The sequence below is a fragment of the Delphinus delphis genome, chromosome 20 (assembly GCF_949987515.2).
Source record: "Delphinus delphis chromosome 20, mDelDel1.2, whole genome shotgun sequence".
NCBI classification, from domain to species: domain Eukaryota; kingdom Metazoa; phylum Chordata; class Mammalia; order Artiodactyla; family Delphinidae; genus Delphinus; species Delphinus delphis.
Window position 1 is genome coordinate 55,443,866 of NC_082702.1, and position 17,810 is coordinate 55,461,675.

Genomic DNA, 17,810 nt, shown 5'->3' on the forward strand with positions numbered 1-17,810 from the left:
TATGTTACTAGACAACCAATGGATCACTGACGATATCAGAGAGGAATTCAAAAAATACCTAGAGATAAATGACAACAAAAACAAGATGATCCAGAACCTGTGGGACACAGCAAAAGCAGTTCTAAGAGGGAAGGTGAGAGCAATACAGTTTTACCTCGGGAAACAAGAAAAATCTCAAACAACTTAAACTTACACCTAAAGCAACTAGAGAAGAAAGAACAAACAAAACCCAAAGTTAGTAGAAGGAAAGAAATCATAGGGGCTTCCCTGGTGGTGCAGTGGTTAAGAATCCGCCTGCCAATGCAGGGAACATGGGTTCGAGCCCTGCTCCAGGAAGATCCCACATGCTGCGGAGCGACTAAGCCTGTGCGCAATGAAAGCAATGAAGACCCAACGTAGCCAAAAATAAAAATAAATAAAAGAAAATAAGTAAATTTAAAAAAAAAAGAAAAGCTATGATGAACCTAAAGAAGGACTTGGTCTCCCTATTTTACAGATGAGCCACCCCGGACCCCCAGTTAGTCTGGGACCTCCACACAAGTCCCACCATGCTGCTTCTCGGTTTGAACAGGCCACACTTTTAAAAAGCCTAGGACAGCCCCAAAGAGATGTAACGAAGAGAGACTGAGGACGAAATGCCTAGTTAAGCCAACTAAACAATCAGATTAAGAAACTATAAACCAAGAGGTCCTGGCATGGTTGCTTTTTTCTTTCTCATTTTATGGTTATTTGAGCTTTTCCTGCAACTACAAAAGAAACATAGGCTCATTTTTTCTGTTTTTAAAGAATAAGGGTCCCAGTCTGCAGACGCAGGGGCTGACAGAGCAGAGGGACCCTTCTTCCCTAGGCGGGGGAGGGTGGGGGAGAGGGTACGGAGAAGATGGACGACGCAGAGCTAAAGCAGATCCCACCCCACACGCCGTTCTGAGCGGCAGGAGGTGGGCTGTGGGCGCTGGAAGTGGAGAAAAGCTGAGGACGGCGACTGAGACTGGAAAAAGGAAGGCAGGTAGGGGAGGTGGCAAGAGAGAGCTGAAACTCAGCACCGTGGGCCAGACAGCGCTGGAACCCCGGTTCCCAATAAACGCCACAACAGCCAGGCCTTTCATCCACAAGCGCAGCCTGGACCCAAAGCCCTGCAGGGGGTTGGGGGTTCGCCATGGAGGGCAGGACGAAGGGGAGCAGCCTGCGAAGCCAGGTGACAGGAAACTGCGAGGGACTGGAGGTCCTGAGGCCTGGAGGATGTGCAAGGGAGTCAGGTCGCGGCAGGGGTGGGTGTGTGTGTGCGTGCGTGCGTGCGTGTGTGATTTATCCTCTTCAATGGTACATTTTCCATCATTTAGTCTAAATTTCATTCTTTCAATTTCTTGATATTCTCTCAACTTAGTATGATGTAAGATACATAAGTATGACCAAAAAATAAGCCTGCGAGGTGCAATTTTAAGAACTCAGAGGAGAAAAAAAATTTTTTTTTAATTAAAAAAAAAAAAGTTTCTTGGGCTTCCCTGGTGGCGCAGTGGCTGAGAGTCCGCCTGCCGATGCAGGGGACACGGGTTTGTGCCCCGGTCTGGGAAGATCCCACGTGCCGCAGAGCGGCTGGGCCCGTGAGCCGTGGCCGCTGAGCTTGCGCGTCCGGAGCCTGTGCTCCGCAAAGGGAGAGGCCACAACAGTGAGGGGCCCGCGTACCGCCAAAAAAAAAAAAAGAATGGAGCATTCAGACAGCCTACCCCAGTGCCTTGGCTCCAGTGCATTCAGTGCCACTGCAGTTATGTTCTTGTATGTTCTTTCCATCAATCTGCAGTCATGAAAGGTTTAGTTTGTGCTTTCAAACCAGACCAGTAATGTATGCCATACGAACCAGTATCTTCTTCTCAAGTTACTGAATCTGAAGAACAGAATATTAACCTTTAAGGGAAAAAACCAATGGAATATTAAGTGAACAAAAGCCAGGTCTCAATAATGCGCTGGCACACTGTCCACACTGTGAACAGTAAACTTATGTAACCTTTCCAGAAAGGTCTTTCAAACTAAAACAAAACAGGGCAAACTGAGAAACACACAAGGAGCCAAGGCTCTGGGAGAGGAAAGCCAACCTCACGGGGGTGGGGAGGGGACGACACTGGGCTTTTCCCCATCCCAGCAGCCACTCTTCAGCCTCCTGCCAGGTCCTTCTCCTCCACAGACGTGGAACTGTGGCGGTGCCTGGGCTGGGTCCTGGGTTGTCCTCTTTAGCTACATGCTCTCTGAATAATCTCCCAGGATCTCAGGCCCATGTAGTCAGAAAAGATGCCCCTGGGAAGCTGCCAAGCGTAGTGCGTTACTGGGCGTCTCCAGTCCGTCACTCAGCAACTCCACGGCAGGGTCAAAGCAGAAACCCCTCCACCCACCAAAACCTCCTGAGCCTACCTTCTCGTCTCCATAAATGGTACCAAGGTCAAAAGCCAGGACACACCCTTCATTCCACTCTTTTCCCAACCTCCCCACACCTAACCCGTCAGCAGGTCCTGTGGGCTGGACCTCCAACACCGACCCAGATCAAGGCTGCCCCGCCCGGGCAGCACAAACCAGCGCTCCGTTTCCACACTCACTGCCTCTGTGCGCCCATAACCCACTCCCCGATCAGCACCCAGGCCCAGCTTTTACAGATGTAAGTCGGGTCCTGCCACTCCCTTACCTATTAAAACCAGCCAATTGCTGCCTCTGTGGTTAGAATAAAACCCAAAGGCCACCCTGTGGCTACACAGCCCTACCTGGCCCGGAGCCTGTGGACCGCACCTCTTACCTCCCCTCCCACCCGGGCTGTCTCGTTCCTCTGTCATCACCGCAACAGAATGTTCTCGTAATATCCCCAGCACACCCCGAACTCCACAAACCCTTGTTCAGTGAGAGAAGGAAAAGCAAAAACAAACCCCAAAGGAACCGGAAAGGAGTAAGAAAGAGGGTCAAAGTGGGAGGCCTGGGGTGGGGTGGGATGGGATGGGGTCAGACGGTCCGGGGAGCTGAAGGGGGAGAAACGTGGACGGGTTAAGGGGGGAGAGGGAGAAGGGGAGGAAGGAGAGAGACCCACGCTGGCAGGGCTTTTTCTGGGTGTGTCACTGGGAGCACACAGGCTGCACGAGGCAGCCTCAAAGGCACGTGTACACAGATGCCAAAGCTTCCACCTTTATCCCCGTACCAGAGCCACAGCCGGAAAGTCAAATGGAGGAGCTATTTTTAATCCCAACATGGTAACTAAACCCTCAAGAATTCCAAAGCCAGAGACAAAAAGAACCCCAGAGTCCCCAAACGCTTCAAGTGTCCCGTCCCAGGGAAAAGCTGAGCCTGAACCAAGCTGGTGAATCCCCGCCTCTTTCCTTATCTTCCTAAATGGGGTTTCTTTGTTTAATAAGAAATGAACTTTTGTAACATCAGACTTGCCCAAACCTGCAACACAAGGCCCATCTGACCCGCTCACAGTGAACCTAGCTCTCAGATGCAAGTTAACGACAATGTAAGATACTGGAATGTGAAAGGATAGGCCAGTTACTGAACATCTGCCATGGGTCAGGACCTTTGTATACATCACGACGGTGAACCCTGCCGCTACCCTAAAAACGAGGTGCTCGCTAAGGGATGAGGAAATTGCGCCTTCGAGCTGCAGTACCCTGCCCAAGCTCACGGCCAGCAAAGTGTGGAGTCGGGGCTGTTCCGACTCCAAAGCCCATGCTCTTCCATGAAAACACAGCATCTCCCTGAGCACTTGGTTTCAGAAAACATGTTCCGTAACGTGGACACTGAATCTGGGAAATACAGACCGCTAAGAATTCAAAACGTCCCGACCAGAAATACTGTAAGAGCCTGTCTCAAGAGAAACTGGAAGCTTCTCTATCCTGCCTGCCCCTGCTTATTACTAGGTCTGCAAACGCACTGCGCCCTGTCCCAGAATGACCCAAACCACCAGCTTAACACAGAGCTGGCCTCTCCTTCCATTTACTGATAACACTCCTCACACAGCCAGTATTTACTCAGCACTTTTTTTTTTTTTAATGTTGAGCCTTCTTTTAATTTATTTATTTTTATTTTTGGCTGTGTTGGGTCTTCGTTTCAGTGCGAGCGCTTTCTCCAGTTGCGGCAAGCGGGGGCCACTCTTCATCGCAGTGCGCGGGCCTCTCACTGTCGTGGCCTCTCCTGTTGCGGAGCACAGGCTCCAGACGCGCAGGCTCAGTAGTTGTGGCTCACGGGCCCAGTTGCTCTGCGGCATGTGGGGTCCTCCCAGACCAGGGCTCGAACCCGTGTCCCCTGCATTAGCAGGCAGATTCTCAACCACTGCGCCACCAGGGAAGCACTACTAAGCACCTTTTAACCTCTGGACACAAGGCCTCTTCTTCCCTCATTCCTACGTGCTGCCCACGCTTCCTGCTTACAGCTCTGACCGTTCCCTTCCCACTTTTCTCACAACCCAAGCTTAGGCACCCTCACTTCTGGCTGTACCTCTGTAGAACACTAACCAACAGAGGCGCCAAACCTTGGGACCATGGCATTCAAGGCGCCACTGAATCTGGCTCCCCTGCCCTTCCAGGCTCTTCCACGCAGCGTTCATCCTGCTTCCCCTGCTGGGCCTGTTCACACCTCTGTGCTTCTGCTCCCGCTGTTTCCTCCAATTAGAAGACTCTCGCTCTCTGCCTATTTACCACGCACCCACTATGTACAAACCACTGCAGGGTAAGTGTTTTCAAAACTGTGAGGTGCTGTACCAATGTAAGGCATTATCTTGGCCCCATGAAGAGTCTGGATTTATTAGACAATTATTAAAATTCTACTAGAGGTTTTTCAAGAATAGAATGAACTAGTAAGCAAAACAAGAATACGTCTGTAGATAGAGGCAAAAAAGTGAGTGAAAGAGAAAAAAAATCAGAGGCAAGTGAGAGTAAGTGACTAAATGCCGTCCCCTAACAGGCAGACCAAAGTACAGACACATGTTAAACTGGAAAGGAGGCGTTTTCTCCTCCTCAGAGGCAAGGGGAAGAAAAAGACTGATGGGCATTCAGAGATATCTCAGCTGGAATGGAGTCAAAGTTGAGAGAACTCTCCCAGCAGCCTCTGCTCTATGATCTATAAGGGAGAGTCCTCTGTCAATGGTAAAGCAAAAAAAGTGTGTGTGTATATATATAATATAGATACACATATATACATAATTTTAAGTGAGGTATAGTTGATTTACAATATATAAGTTTCAGGTGTATGACATTCACAATTTTTAAAGGTTATATTCCATTTATGCTGCAACTAAGGAGCCCTGGAGCCACAACTAAGGAGCCCGCCTGCCACAACTGAGGAGCCCACATGCTGCAACTAAAGAGCCAATGAGCTGCAACTAAGGAGCCCGCCTGCCACAACTGAGACCCGGTGCAACAAAGCAAATAAATAAAAAAATTTAAAAATTGGCTGTATTCCCTGAGTTTTACAATATATCCTTGGAGCGTATTTATTAACGATGGTTTGTACCTCTTAATCCCCCACCCCATCTTGCCCCTCCCCTTCCCTCTCCCCACTGGTAACCACTGGTTTGTTCTATAGCTGTGAGTCTGCATCTCTTTTTAAAAAGTATATTTTTAAGGAAGGCACCATGAATGAAGGAAGGATGCTGTGTAATAAAGAATTTAACCCCGCTCAAATGAAGGTCTGGGCTTTATCATTGGCTGATCATCTGATTTAGGGTGGGGACTGGCCACACCAGAAAGACCAACATGATTCAGGGTGGGGCTCTGGGTCACGCAGTATCAGTTGACCTGGAAACTGAGATCAACCTTGTGGGCGGTCAATCAATCAATCATTTATGCCCATGTCACAGAAGCCCAATAAAGACTGCAAACACCAAGGCTCAGGTGAGCATCCCTGGTTGGCAATACCCGGCGCACAGTGTCTCGTGTCAACACCAGTTACGCACCACGTTCCAGCTCCTTGGGGAGAGGACAATGGAAGCTCCGTGTTTGGTACAGCCCCAGATCCTGTCCTGAGAGCCGCTTCACTCGGCTGACTTTAATAAGCCATAACTCTGAGCACAACAGCTTTCAGTGAGTTCCGTGAGGCCTGCTAGCTAGTAATCGAACCTGAGGGAGCCTTGGGGAACCCCCAGACTTGCAACTGGTGTCAGAAGTGACGGTGGTCTTGTGTGGACTGTTCCCTCTCAACTTTGTAGCTGACCAACTCTGCAGGTGGCCCAAACTCTTCTCAGGTGCTTCAGCTGAAGGGTCACACACAAGTTGCTAACCTGACCCTGGAAACTGGCTTTGGGGACAAAAGGGAGCAAGAGTGAGTGTTTAGATTCTATACTTTATGCTCTGCTCTAGTGTTCGAACTTCTTTTTTTTTTTAACAAAACAAGCATGTATTACCTCTGTAATTAAAACATTACTTTAAAGAAACATACCCCAAAAAGCTGCTTTAAGAAAACTATCTTGTAGAGTTGCTCACCACGGATTGGAGCAGGGAATCCAATTGGAGCAGGGAATCATCAGGAAAACTACTTCTCAATTCATCCCAAGCATTAACTTCACATGTGAACTTACTGCTCATTCCATTTCCTCACATTAACAAAGATTATGTGATTTATGTCACCAAAGGGTCCCAGCCTTGCAGGTAAGTTTCAGAAAGAATGTAAAAGCATGTCCAGACTTTTGACTGGCTCAAGACTGTTCTTATACGAAGTTCCTTTCAGTACTTTCTCTCTGTCGCTGAGAGGGTCATTCTATTCATGCTAATATTTGTCCTTTCTAGAAGAGGACTTCTGCTTTCATAGTGCATTGATTAGCAAGGCTGAAAATTCCTAATTCACTCCTTGTAATCGAGGCAGGCTCTGAGTCATTGGTAAAAAAAAATAATAAAAAATAACAAAAGAAAACTTTTTTTTGTTTGATGTATACATCTCTACCCACTTTGCTTTGACGTGAGATGTGTGCATAAAGAGTTCCAGTTGTTGGGCTTCCCTGGTGGCGCAGCGGTTGAGAGTCCGCCTGCCGATGCAGGGGACACGGGTTCGTGCCCCGGTCCGGGAAGATCCCACATGCCGCGGAGCGGCTGGGCCCGTGAGCCATGGCCGCTGAGCCTGCGCGTCCGGAGCCTGTGCTCCGCAACGGGAGAGGCCACAACAGTGAGAGGCCCACGTACCGCAAAAAAAAAAAAAAAAAAAAGAGAAAGAATTCCAGTTGTTGATTTATGAATTATTTAGGAAATTACTATCAAATAGTCTCATGCTCCTCCACCTCACAACTGAAAAGCCCACCTACCAGCCTCGCTCCTGAAAGCATACAACCCAAATAATGTCAGTCACTCGACGCTTCTATTTACCAGAATCTCCAAGAGGTGCAATTTAAGACGTCTATTCCATTCCGTTTTTCAAATATCCCAAGAGCCGTTCTCTTTAATCAAGTACTCTGGGGCTTCCCTGGTGGTCCAATGGCTAAGGTTCCACGCCCCCAATGCAAGGGGCTTGGGTTTGATCCCTGGTCAGGGAACTAGATCCCACATGCCGCAACTAAGAGTTCGCATGCCGCAACTAAGTTTGCATGCTGCAACGAAGATCCCGCATGCCGTAACTAAGACCCAGCACAGCCAAAATAAATAAATATTAAAAAAAAAAGTATTCTGACTTCCTAAGAAGCAAATTTACGGCGCGGGCTTTCTCTAGTTGCAGCGAGTAGGGGCTACACTTCGTTGAGGGGCGCGGACTTCTCACTGCAGTGACTTCTCTTGTTGCGGAGCATGGGCTCTAGGCGTGTGGGCTTCAGTAGCTGTGGCTCGCAGGCTCGGTAGGTGTGGCTTGCGGGCTCTGGAGCGCAGGCTCAGTAGTTGTGGCCCACTGGCTTAGCTGCCCCGTGGCATGTGGGATCTTCCCAGACCAGGGCTCGAACCCGTGTCCCCTGCATTGGCAGGCGGATTCTTAACCACTGAGCGACCAGAGAAGTCCCCAAGGTGACTTTCTAAAAAGGCGACTTCAGATAAGTAAACCTTGTTAAGACAGAATCAAAAAGATTAAATCTGACTTTTAAAAAGGTGACTTTAAGCAAATAAAATTTGTGAAAGTATCAACAGATTAAATTCATCATCTTTAAGGTGAAGAGTCTAAGAAGAAATATACATTGGCCCAGATTTCTAGACCATTTGAGACAGCAGTAGGAAAACGGATAAATCTATGTACATTAAGTACAAACACTAAGCAGACTGCAAACATTAAACACTGTAGCATTGCTTGGACAGCCCTTTACACCACCTGGTCAGTAAAAGAAGCTACAAAGCAGCTACGTCAACAGTTCTTAACCCCCCCCCCCAAAAAAAACTGGTTACCCATAAGCCAATAAAGTGTGTCCATCCGACAGCGAAAAGAGACTTAGTTTCAGCAGCAATGACGCCTCAGGAGAGATGAGCCTTGGCGACAGCAAGAAAAGATGCAAACATTGCCCTGAAGGCTGACCTGACTGTCCCAGGTGCCCTGGCAGGCAATCCCCCAAAGATCATTGGCAGGGGAAGGGAAGATAAGGAAGAAGGTGGGCAAAGAATAAAAAAGGAAAATTAAAACTTACAAGGGAGGGAAGAACTGGAGCATTCATTCGAGAAGCCATGGGTGACGTGAGAGGAAGCCCACTGTAACGCATGCCTATAAACTACTCCTTACAGCTTACACAGGATTTACTGCCACTCTTCTAACTCCAACGACAACCCCGTTATTAGTTATTAAAGGAGAAAACCGCGGCTCGGAGCCCTGAGTGTCGCACCCAAGGTCAGGCAGAAAGCTGGGGCTGCAATTCGGGCCCTACCCCGAAAGGTGCACTAAGGAGTGGCAAGGAGACACCTGGAAGAGGAGTCAAGCGCTGGCACAGAGGTGCCCCGAGGAACTCGGGAAGGTCGCAGGTGCGGGGTGGGGTGGAGGAAAGGGAGCAGGGGGCTCGGGGCTGGCGGACGGGGGCCTGGAGTGGCCGGGAGACCCGGGCGCGAGCAGCCCGCCCCGGCCCACCGCACTCACCCGAGGCCCGGGCGGGGTCGCCCGGCGCTGCGGCTCCTCCCGGCCTGCGGCGGCGGCGGCGGCGACTGCAGCGGCCGAGGCAGGGACGCATCATGCGGCCGCACTCATGGCCGGGCCGGAGGGGGCCCCGCGGCTCGGCTCGGTCCTGCCGGGCCGGTCGGAGGGAGGCGGCCTCCGAGCGGACTCGAGAGACAGAGCCCAACCTGGAGAGCTTGGCGGCACGACCCCCGGAAGTGAACCTCGCGTGGTCAGCGGCGCCGCGTTTGCGCAGTTCCGGTCGCCCCGCTCCCGGCAGCGGAGAAGGGTGTTTGAGGTGGTTTGCTGGGACTCGGCGGCCGGGATCCCTTTGGGACAGAGGACCTTAAAGACTGACATTTCCCAGAGAAAGGCGACTCTTAGTCGCAAGGTCCCCTCGCTAAAATAAAGGGACCCATTCAAACTGAGGTCCGGAAGAGAAAGGATGAGGGCTACGTGCTACCGCAAGGTCCAAGCCGCGCGGCTAGGCTTTTTGACTCGGGGAGGAGTTCTTGCCCGGGTTTACTGAGCCCGTGGTGGCCCTCCTGAGCCAGCGTTAGGTGTGACCTGTACGGCGTGCGAGGACGGAACACGGGTTAATGGAGAAGCGCGAGTGGGAACGACGGAGCCAGAAAGCACGTGGGGAGTAGGGGAAGCGCCATTGGATGCGCGATTCCTGATTCGCTGAGCCTCTGGTTCCCCTCTGAGCGACCTGGAAACCATGGCATCCCAGCGATTCCTTCCAGATGCTAAGTCCTAAGGTTTTTGAAGGTGGAAACGTGGTTGGGTTTTTTGGGGGGGGGGGGGGGTGGGAGTGGTATTTCCTACAATATTTGGGACAATTTCCGCAGGGCTGGGAAGTAGGCGCTCAGTGTTTGTTATTAAACTCTTTAAGTACCCACTAACTTGTAAGATTGATTAGAAACAGTCATTGCAGCTGCGGGATCTATCAGACTCCGCTGCCTGCAAGCCACCTTTTTACAATTTACCGTTCTTACTCCCAGAAACGCTTATCCAGCCAAGCTTTTGGAAGTAAGGGGTGCATTAATCATCAAAATTTGAACTTTGAAAGCTTAAAATTTTGTTACTGTACCTCTGCACTCACAATGGGGCTATGCATTCAGTCAACCCTCATTGAGCCTCCTATCTCCTGGTCTGTTTATTCCCACGTGGAAGAAAAGTGGGGTAGGCCTCCAATCCGTGGTCAATTCTTTTTGCATAGGCTGAAAGAAAGGATGACTGTCTTTGGAGAACATCAAGACTACAAGTGCCTGCTATGCTTAAGATATACTTGCTATGAGCAAATTAAGAGTATCTTTTTTTTTAATTGAAGTATAGTTGATTTACAATATCGTGTTAGTTTCAGGTGTACAGCACAGTGATTTCAGTTATACATAGATATACATATGTATCTATTCTTTTTCAGATTCTTTGCCCTTATAGGTTATTACAAAATATTGAGTATAGTTTCTTGTGCTATACAGTAGGTCCTTGTTGGTTATCTATTTTATATATAGTAGTGTGTATGTTAATCCCAACCTCCTAATTTATCCCTCCCGCCAAAAGAGTATCTTTTAAAAAAAAAAAAAGAAAAGCTTAAATCATGACTGTCATACAAATATAAACACATGTCAGAGATTTAATTTAACTCACTGATTCTTGAGGAAGTAGGTAAGGTGATACATGTGGTTCAGAGATGAGTCCGAAAGGCAGGCACATGTGTGCAGTGAGGAAGGCTGCAGTGAATTTGCTTAGTAGCTGCTTCTGGCTTCTTCTACAATGGGGAAGTCAATTGAACTTCTACCAGACGAGATTCATTTGTATGTCTGATGTCGGTGGACAAAAATTGTTACCAAGTTGGTCAGCTGGACCTGCGCCGGGGTCCTAGCCCCAGCCGAGACCTCTTGTCTTTTTCCGATCAGATTCGCACAGACAACGATGAAACCAGTGCTGAGACTGGAACAGTACCAGCTGTATTTAGTGGCCAAAGAATGGGAAGGGGGCATCTAGTTCGCAAATCGACTTCTCCACCCAATTCAGGGGGAGCCACCGAATATATTGGCAGGTCGAGGTTAAAAGGAGGGAATTGGAAGGAGTGGGAGGAATATTCCTGACTTACTGGAGAACAGGGGTGTGGTTTGGACCTTGAACCGTTGCAACTCTCCTTTTCAGTCCTTATGTGGGCTTTTCTGGTTGTTGTCATGGCAGTCGTCAACTTCCTGGCCCTGGTGGGTGTGTCATTTAACATATGCTAATATATTACAGAGTATAATGAGGCTCAAGGTCTACTGGAAGTCAAATCTTCGGCCATCTTGGGCCTGGTTGGTTCTAACCAGTTCTTATTTTTTTTCTGTTTGCATCTTCCTCCTGAAACTTAGATAAGAATAATTGGTTTCCATTCGAGGGAGGGTCAGGGATATGATTCTGGGGCAACAGCCTTGGTAACAGAATCACTTGGATTGCTTTCGATTCTCCAAAACCTATAGAGTTATAAATGGCTTAAAGCAAAGAAAAAAATCCATAGAACCACATAACCCAAGGGTGTGCATGACAACACCTAGCTGTCCATTGAAGGCACCCAATAATCTTTTTTGACCCATTTCAAAGTCTTTCACAAAAAGACTCATAATTCTCCTCTGTCCCCACACTTGTATAGGCTTGTTTATTGTGACTTTAAAATTGCATTGTTGCTAAAGGAGATAGCACAGTAAAATCATTCATTAAAATATTTAACAGGGATGACAGCAGTTGACAAAAACAATTCAACTCTTTCAAGGACTTTCATCTCTTTCTCAACAGACTTGATATGTGGTCTTCTGCAAGTCATTTCCCCTCTCCAAACCTCAGCTTTTTTTTTTTTTTTAATCTCTAAAATATGATCTCAGACTTGATTTCTAAGGTTTCTTCCTGTTCTGAGACTGTGGTTCAACACAGTGTTTTGCCTCACCTTGATTTCATAAGGCCCATAGAACCAAAAACCTGACATTGGACGCCCTTGCAAGGATGGGAAACATCCCATCTTCAGGATTAGTTCCGTTTAGCCATCAGGAGCTAGTTTCCAGCTAACCACTCATCCCAGGAAATAGTTCTTTTAAAGTGGAGCCTCTGTTCAACCATGTGGAAAGATCCTCTGCCTCATTCAAAGTAAAAGGAACGAATGCAAATTTAGAGTACCAAGAGACCGCATTTTTCACCTAGTGGGTTGGCAAAGATGAAAGTTTGGTGATCCTCTGTTGCCAAGGCAGCCCAAATTGATGCCATTGTCAATTTATTCAGCTCTTTGCAGAGCAAGATAGCAAATGTGAATCACAGAAATCTAAGTGTACGCACCCTGTGACCCAGCAGTCCCGCTCAGGAATTTATCCTACAGGCAGACTCACCCATGTACACAAAGATGTTTGCACTTCAGTGTTTACAGTAGGATGTTTGTAGAAGCAAAAAACTGCATCGCCCTGTATGCCATCAGTATATTAAATAAAGTGTGTTATACATACAAATGGAATGCTGTGGTGTGCAGTGGCCTTTGAGGTATATTAAGTCCATTGTGTAAAACTGTATTTGTGTGAAAAAGAAGATTTGGGGGATATATATGTTTACGTACACAGAATATCCCTGGAAAAATATACAAGGAATAGGTCTGTAACTTGTTAAGCTTGTAAACCATGTATCCATTTTTAAATACATAAAAATTAAATGAGACAACCCAATAGAACAATTGGCAAAACACAGGTACTTCACAAAAGAATATCCAAAACATGAAAAAATGCTCATTTTCATTAGTCATCAGGGAAATGCAAACTTAAACCACAATGAAATCGTATTTACACACCCACTAGAACGGCTAACGTGAAAAAACAAGTGCTGGCAAACATGTAGAAAAACTGGGACTTCCATACACCTCACTGCTGGGGGTAGGGATGTGATGATTAAACCGCCCAGGGCAGCTGTTAGGAGTACCTGCTGAAGGTGGACCAAAAGACTTGTGCTAGAATGTTCCCACAATACACAGTACAGTGTTGTTCACAGATGTTTAGGTTGTTTGTAGTTTGGGGGTAGAATGAATGAATCGTGGTATACGTATACAGTGAAATACGGTACGGAATGAAAGTACACACTACCTACAACAATACAAATAAATCTCACACAGGATGTTGAATAAGAGAAGCAAGACATGAAAGAGTACATACTGTATAATTTTATTAATAAGAAGCTCAAAGTTGAGCAAAACTGATCTTTGGTGGAGGAAGACAGGGCAGGGCAGTGATGACCACTGAGGTGGGGATGCTAGGGTGCCAGTTATATTCTATTTCTTGACCTGGGTGCTGGTTGTATGAGTGTTCACTTGGCAAAAATTCGGCCACGTACATTTATGATTTGTATGCTGTACTTTAAGTAAACAGTGGGAGAAAGAGAGAGAGACTTTCAACGGTTGGTTGTACAATGGAAAATCAGAAATTTCTTCAGAAGGGAGTTTGGGTGGTTTCTTACTTTTTCCACTGAGATCGTGATGTTGAACGCATCAGGAAGCCGGAAGGTTGAAACTCCACAACCCGTGGTGTTGAACAAGGCCCAGGAAGTCCAGAAACCCAAAGTGGTATGATATGTTCCTGAATTCCTTTTCACTGGGCCACCTCACCTCCAGCTGTGGGTAAAGCCTGCTGCGGCAGCAGGCCTGTGCTTGGGGCTCTGTGTCCCCTGGATGTCCCAAGCTGGCTCTCTCAGGCCCTTCAGGACTTGACTCGGAGCACATCTTCCTCCCCGGCAGCCTATTGAAAAATTCTCCCTCTCTCCCATTCCTGCAACAGTTCACTTCCCCCTCCCTGCTTTGTTCCTGGTCACAAGTCAGCTAACATCCTCTGTCACTTAGTTATGCCATCGTTTATCCCTCACTGCAATGCAAGCCTCGTGAAAGGCAGGGATTTTGTTGGTCTCGTTCGCTGTCAAAATGCAGCGACTCAATAAATATGCATTGAATGAATGAATGAACATGCCATGGTTGGCCCCTTTTTCAGACGAAGAAACAGGCCCAATGAGTTTAAGGAGTGTGCTGAAGGTCATACAGCTAGGAGAGGAGCCTCGCTGCCTCATAGACTCTCTTCATCCTCATGTCTGTGAAACTGGTACGATCTCTTTGTGCAGCTGAGAAAACAGGCTCAGTTAAGTGATCGCCCCAAAGAAGCAGAGCCCAGCTAGCGTGCAGACCTCTTTCTGTCCAGCTCTGAAGATCCTGCTCTTTATACCATAACATTCTCACTCTCTAAGGAGCCAGAGGCCATGCGCTATACATAGCAGCTCTATACCAAGTCCTGAGGGCTCACCTGGGATGTGATCCCCAGCTCCTCCTACCAGGACCTGATCCACCAAGTTGCCTGGAAGCAAGTCCCTGCCCACTTGTGCTCTGGCTCCAACAACTCAGTCCTCTTCTTTTCCTCCACCTCCACCCCCCAGATCCTTATCTTAAACCTGTGTTGGTTCATTCAACACATATTTAATCGCCTACTCTCGGAACCATGTTAAGTGCTGCAGACACGGGGGTGAGCAAAACCAAAGTTCCTACCTGTCGTGGAGCTCAGAGACTAATTAAACTGATAAAGTGGAGAAGCCACATTGCCTGCTTTATCCTGTATAGTTCTTTTTTGGATTCATCCTCTAATCAAAGTATTTTGAATATTGATTCACCCATCAAATGAATATACTATTTCTCCCACCTTTTCTTCATGCTCATTATACAATATCACAAGATATCTTAGCAAATGCTTGGTTCCGGGTATCTGCTACTTTCCCTTTTTTTTTAAAATAAATTTATTTATTTATTTATTTTTGGCTGCGCTGGGTCTTCTTTCCTGTGCGCGGGCTTTCTCTAGTTGCGGCGAGTGGGGACGACTCTTCGTTGCGGTGCGCAGGCTTCTCATTGCGGTGGCTTCTCTTGTTGCAGAGCACGGGCTCTAGGTACGCGGGCTTCAGTAATTGTGGCACACAGGCTCAGTAGTTGTGGCACACGGGCTTAGTTGCTCCGCCGCACGTGGGATCTTCCCGGACCAGGGCTCGAACCCCTGTCCCCTGCGTTGGCAGGTGGATTCTTAACCACTGCGCCACCAGGGAAGCCCCTGTTGCTTTCCGTTGCCTGACCCAAACCCACCCCTCTTCTTCTGGCAAGAGCACCTCAGTTTCCCATGGGCACCCACCCTTCCCTTCCTCTCCACCTAGTAGTTAGGTGGGGCCAATCTCCAACACCTGGCCTCAGCGATTGGTTTAAGGGCATGAGCATATGAGCGCTGCTCCTCCTTTCAGACCAAATCCTGAGACGTTTGCTGGAAATACCGAAGGAGAAAATTCTTTTTTTCCACAGGGGCTGCTGAGTTGAGAGAACATAAGCCTGTTGCTGCTGAAGACCACTCTATAAAAAGAACCTGATCTGAGAATGAAGCCCAGCTCAGAGGGAAGCAGTCAAGAAGGGGAGAGAGACCAAGTTCTGATGACATCACTTGGCCCCTGGATCCTGCTGGGCCAACCCCAGAACTTTTCAGTTTTTGAAAAACCAGTTTGCCGGGATTTCTGTCACTTATTACTGAAAGAATTTTGGTAAATATACCTTCCAGGTGCAAATACACTACCTCTATCATATTTCCTTGAATTACGAGTCTGTAGATTTCATAGCTTGAAATCTCATGCTTAAGCCAGCATGACTTGGTCTTTGACGTCAGTGCTTCCTCTTCTGAGGGGTCACAGATGTTTTTCATGAGTTATCTGGCCTGAATGCTTCCCAGGCCCAATGTCAAGTTCACTGGTCTGTGGTTTGTAGAACTCACTACCCACCCCCTTTTTTTTTTTAAATAAAATGGCCATATCATCTGCCTCTCTCCAACTTGCTGGCAAGTACAGAATATCTTTTATGTGGTATGGAGAGATAAGGTCCATATGAATCTCTTGAGGAGAAATGACATTTCCCCCAAATGGAATCCGACCCTGAATAAACTCACATTTTCCAATTTTCTTGACTAGTTGGTATATCCAGAGTCAGAACAAGGCTGCAAGAGCCCATGCCTGGTCCTGGGTTCACTCACTGAACCAAGGGAGGACTTCCTCTAGCCACACATATGACCCTCCTCCATCCCATAAAGTCTTCATGATGGGCTTGTATTCTGCTGGACGCAGGGCAGAAACTCACAGGGACCAATGGCATGCCCACCAATCTGTAGTGCCCACATAAGGGAATGAACGCCACCTTACACTCCTTCCCTTCCTGATTTCATACCAAGCTTAAAACACCCAGAGATCCGGTTTCTTGCACATGATGGCTACACTGAGCTGGTCAAGCAAACCTGGAATGGACCTGTGGTGCTGAAGGCCCCATAACTCTTGTGCAACCACAGCTTCCAGCTTTGTCCTCCACGTTGGTCCCTTTAACTTCCCCCAGCAAGTTTTTTCTTAACTTTTTGGCCACACCACACGGGCATGCAGGATCTTAGTTCCCCAACCAGGAATCGAACCCATGCCCCCTGCAGTGGGGAAGGGAGTCTTAATCACTGGACTGCCAAGGAAGACCTCCCTCCCAGAAAGTCTTTTAAGTTCAATAGGCCAACTTCCCTGCGATAGCAGCTCCATGCTTGGTGCACAGGAAAGACACTTGATCATCAATCCATATGTCATCTTTTCTCCTACATGGCAGATCTTTAGTTCCTTCTAGGAACTAAAGACTTCTAGGAACTAAAGACTAAAGAACTGCTAGGACTTCCGAGAACCCCCAGTTTTCTGAAATGGACAGTCTGCCCTAGTTCAGATACCAGGGCATTCATTTAAAGGTAGAGCTTTATTATGTCATACAGCCAACCCCCAGAAGGAGCACTGTAGTTCTGCAGTGTAGCTCTGGAAATGCCTTTAGAGAATTTGAGGCGTCAGAGCCCACACTGTTTTGCTAGGTGCTGGAACCAAGTTTGCCATAACCGCAAAATTACTGGGAGGGGGTGTCAGTTTACATTTCTGTACTTGCTCTAGAACGGAAAAAGCTCCCCTCGGAGGTACTTTTATTTTTTACCTTTTGTGGTTTTGGTTTGTTTGTTTGAATTGAAGACACGTGGAAGAAACCCAAACCCGACAGCCTGAAAATTGTGTTTATTGTATCTGGTGAAAAGATGCTGATTGGCCTAGACGTTTCAGAGCAGAAGGTGGAATCCATCAGTTTTTAAGAAGCCCCCTTTCAAAAAATCAATCGGCCTCAAACTGCCCTTCTATTCCATACATCCTCGCTTGACTTGTTTTACAAGTATGCTCGTTAATGTCAAGACGTCACCCTAACTCTGAAATAGGCGAGGAGGAAATGGCAAAGGGCATCCTTGTTTTAAAGGTGCGGATACCACGGCGGGCAAGCAACCATTATCAGGCCATACTTTCTGGCTCCCTGCCGGGGCTCCCCCCTCCAAAATCACCAAATCACCCACTCATTTGTTTGCATAGCGGCCTGCGCCCACCCAGCTCTGCCCCGCCCCGGAGAACACCCTAGTTTTGAGCAGATCCAGCAAACGGGGTTCCCGGGACCCTCTGTTAGCGCGAACCACGGGAAGTCCCCGAGCGTGCCAGGGCCGCAGGACGAGGCCTCCCGCCGAGGGGCGATCCCAGGCCCAAGCGACGCGGGACGTGGACCGAAACCCTCGGGAAGGCCGGGCGCCGACAGCTGCACCGCCCCGTCACGTGACGCCGCTCCCGGGCCGCCCCGCGCCTGCGCAGACGGGACCGGGGTTTGCGGGGTGGGCGGGGGCGGGGGCGGGGGGGGGCGGGGGCGGGCGCGGCCAGCTGACTGACAG

At 48.3% G+C, this 17,810-nt stretch overlaps 1 protein-coding gene and 1 long non-coding RNA gene across 2 annotated transcripts in view; one reads left to right on the forward strand and one right to left on the reverse strand.

Annotated features, from left to right (window-relative positions):
• The window catches only part of ZDHHC7 (zinc finger DHHC-type palmitoyltransferase 7), a 31,691-nt gene extending 22,559 nt beyond the window's left edge, over positions 1-9,132 (reverse strand). Inside the window, exon 1 of the mRNA XM_060000860.1 lies at positions 8,995-9,132. The gene's annotated coding sequence lies outside the window, so the exon portion shown is untranslated. The remainder of the gene's footprint in view (positions 1-8,994) is intronic.
• Positions 9,133-9,524: 392 nt separating this feature from the next.
• Positions 9,525-15,837, forward strand: LOC132417200 (uncharacterized). The gene is made up of 2 exons (XR_009517771.1): positions 9,525-9,780; positions 15,359-15,837. It is a non-coding gene; the product is annotated as an uncharacterized lncRNA (long non-coding RNA).
• The last annotated feature ends 1,973 nt before the right edge of the window (positions 15,838-17,810 follow it).